We start from the raw sequence: 3,852 nt of genomic DNA, 5'->3' as shown, positions 1-3,852 counted from the left end.
CTGGACTCGCCATGCGCCGCCAGAGCCCCGCCATCCCCGCCCAACCTCGCACCACCGGGAACCCCTTCCTGCTCCTCACCTTCTACCGTGGATCTCCGGCCATGGGATCCGGCGAGCTCGGGGTTCTCCGGCATCCTACCCTGGCATCTTCCTCTCCGACATCTGCCGAGATCCACGGGCCCCCGCGACACCGGCCTCCATGGCCCTGGCCCCGCCTCGGTCGCAGCCACGGCCCGTGCCCGGCGACGACTACCGTCCATGGACCTCCCAAATCCGGCGCGAATCCACACCATGCCGAGCCTCCACCATCCGAGCGCGCCGCCCACCGTTGACCCCATCTCACCTCCCTTCTCCAACAAACCTTCTTCATCTTCCATGGATCCGTCGACCGCGACCTCCCTCGACAATCGCTGCTGGGCCATGGCGGCCACTGCCTACTGCCTCCCGTTGATGCGATGGCTACCACGGGATGACCGGCGCTCTGCCAATCACTCCACCGTCGCCTCTTCTCCAGTGGACGCGGCTCTGGCGAGAGGCTGCCGAGAAGAACCTTTGGTCGCCCCACCGGTCGTGGCCGCAGCATACATGGGTAGTCGCCCTCTCGCCCTGCATCTTCTCCCTGCTTCTGCTTCTCGCACTCATGTCATCTGACGAGAAACCACACCGTCGTGTGCAGACTGCTGACAGAAACTACATGGAGGGAGGCTCGCTGATCGTTGGTGCAGGGCACTCTGTTCCTGGTGCAGATCGTTGTTTTGGTGTTTTTATTATAAAGTGTACAATGTAGTCCACTATTGTTTGCTCTTGAGGTTCAATTTACTTGTTCTTGCAGGAAGAAAAGTGGTGATGTGCGGTTTGATGTAGCGTTGTATTTTTTCTGTTTATTGTGTAGTTTGGACAACAAGCCTCCCTCCGTGCAGTCCGCTGGCACGTCCATGCAGTACATCGCGTGTGTGTATGCAGCACACGGCGCGTGGGTTGCCAGTGGCTGTTGTGAAGTTGATTGTTTTTCCATTTTCAGAAAAATTGCATGACGCTATCTGGTCATTAGTTTTATGTTTAATCATGCAGTGCACTCATAAAAATGGTGCAGTACTCGCAAAATCCTTGTTAGTTTTATACTTAGTCATGCAGTGCACTAGGAAAAAGTGGTGCAGTACTCGTCAAATTATTTTGTTTTTGCTAACCGATGACAACGGTGCAGCACTTTAGATGTGGCTTTGAAGCTCACTTTGTTGTTTCATGCAGTTTGTTATAATACGCCTCCATGGTTTGCTTGGTAAAAAGGAAAAATATATATCTCAAAAAAGCTCGCTTTTCATTATATGTAGTTTACTCGTTCAGTCCCTGCGGTCCACTCGCTCGGTCTACGCATGTAAAAAAATGAGTTTGAAAAAAAACTCAAGCGGTTCATTTTCGGTAGTGTTGCGGTCTGTTTACGGTAGTCTTGAGGTTCACTTTTCAGTATCGCGGTTCACCAACGCTCGACATGGAGTGCACTCCACCTCGTTTGGAAAAACTTACGTCCCACAAAAAATAAATCATGCAGTGCACTTATCCGTCTGATGAAGTGCAGATTTTAGTCTAAAGAAGTGCGGTTTGCTATCTCGTTTGGAAAAATCTACGTCCCACAAAAAAGAAATCATGCAGTGCACTTGTCGGTCTGATGCAGTGCGGTTTTTGGTCGAAAAGCAGTGCAGTTTTCTGTCTGATGCAGTACATACGACGATTTTGGGTCGTGAAAAAACAGAGTGTCTGCATTTTTGTAAAAATGAAACTGCTCTTAAACCATAAGGAATTCGCGGAAGTGTTCTACATGAAAAATTTGCACCTCGTTGATATATTTCCAACGGTGTATCATTTGAATCATTCCGGCCAGCGGTTTGTGAAAATTTCATGAAAAACGGCCGCTGTCACTCGTCGTCAGCCGTACGATTTTCAAAATTAACTAAAAACCATAAGGAATCTCAAAAATATTTCAACATATGAAAGTTGCGCCTCGTTCGTAGCTTTCCAATGGCAAATCACACACCTCGTTTTGACAAACGGTTCAAAAACTGGAAGGAAAACAGTACCGAAAATTTGAAAAAATTTCAAAAACATAATTCCGCGATTTAGTAATTTTGAAACTGCTCCTAAACCGTAAGGAATTAGAGAAAGATTTATATATGAAAAAGATGCGCCTCGATGATATCTATCCAACGGCGTATCATTTGCTTGATTCCGACAAACGGTTTAGAAGAAATCGCGAAAAAACGCTCGCTGCCACTCGACATCCGCCGCACCATTTTCAAAACTGCTCTTAAACCGTGTGGAATCTTGAAAAGTGTTCAATATGTCGAAGTTGTGCCTAATCCATAGCTTTTAAACGGTATATTACACGCCTCATTCCGATAAACGGTTAAAAAATTAGAGTGAAAACAGTACCAAAAAAATAACACGTGCAGTTTTTTCCGACGAGAAGTTCACTCGTGTGAGTACTGAAGCACACTTGGTTCAAAGAATGACGTGCACTTGCATTCAGCATGCAGTGCGGGAGTGTTGTGCAGAATAGTTATTCTGCTAATATTAGCAGAATAGACCGTCTGTATATATATATATATATATATATATATATATATATATATATATATATATATATATATATATATATATGGGGCACCTTGATGCCCGTTATAGCAAGTGATATTCATGGTGCATGACGTACAATCCACGACATTTGACTTTCCAAATGTTGTTTTCATGCGCTATAAATTTTAATAGGCAGTGATTGCTTTCCAAAAATATATACTACTGATTTCTTTGCAATGATTACTTTCCAAACAAAAAGGGTATGTATACACGCTTTGATTTTTAAGGTATCCGATATGACCAAACTATACGAAATATCGTCCCAAATGTTTGTATGTATAATTACAACGTATATTATGTATTTTTTTGAAGTTTTACTTTTCAAGGTATCCAGTATTAAAAAAAGTTAAGGCCGGTCACACTTTTACCAACTAATATTTCTATACAAAATAAGGTGAATAAATAATATAAATGTGATCTTAATTTTTTTTACTTTTAGGAATATACGATGCATGCTGATACCCACACATGATTTTTTTCCTACGTACATATACCCACGCACAATTCTTTTTAGTCTAAGTAATGTCCGATTGCATATCAATACCCACACGCGGTTTTGCGTACGTACATGGATGTAAGATATCATACCCACAAATACTTTTCCAATACATGCATGGTTTGGAGATATACACGAAACTGATATACTTCGAATGGTACATAACCCAAAAAATGATACACTATTTTTTAACACACGTAAATTTTTTTGATATATACCCGTAAATGATATTGGGGATATACCCAGAAATAACATAATTTACATATATGTAAGATCTTGACTAGGTATATGAAAAAGTTAGTACGTGACTAGGTATATGAAAAAGTTAGTATGTGACTAGGTATACAATTTTTATAGGTATATGAATTAGTACATGACTAGGTATATGAATTAGTACATGACTAGATATATACAAATACCTAAGATATTGTACGCACAAACTAATTTTTTAATACAATATATGCCTTGAAGACATACCTACAAATAATATATTAGAAAAGGTATAATACATCAATAAAGTGCACATACCATGCATGGATCATTAATTGCTAATTTTCTCTTTCTTGTTTAATGAGGGCATTAAGTGTCATATCAAGCAATAATTCTTTCCTAATGACAGAGTCAACGTTTAAGGCATTAGTTCTAGTACTAATACAAGTGCACACATCTTAGTGTAATCCGACGGTTTGTAGGCAAGGTGCCCATGCACCTAGGTGTCCCATATG

The 3,852-nt window shown here is 41.7% G+C and overlaps 1 pseudogene; it reads right to left on the bottom strand.

The window, feature by feature from the left end:
• Positions 1-422, bottom strand: part of LOC123158169 (uncharacterized) — a 45,156-nt pseudogene extending 44,734 nt beyond the window's left edge.
• Positions 423-3,852: the final 3,430 nt, after the last annotated feature.

The sequence above is a fragment of the Triticum aestivum genome, chromosome 7B, assembly GCF_018294505.1.
Source record: "Triticum aestivum cultivar Chinese Spring chromosome 7B, IWGSC CS RefSeq v2.1, whole genome shotgun sequence".
Taxonomy (NCBI): Eukaryota; Viridiplantae; Streptophyta; class Magnoliopsida; order Poales; family Poaceae; genus Triticum; species Triticum aestivum.
Note: the sequence above shows the minus strand (reverse complement) of the source record. Positions and strands in the feature narration are given on the sequence as shown.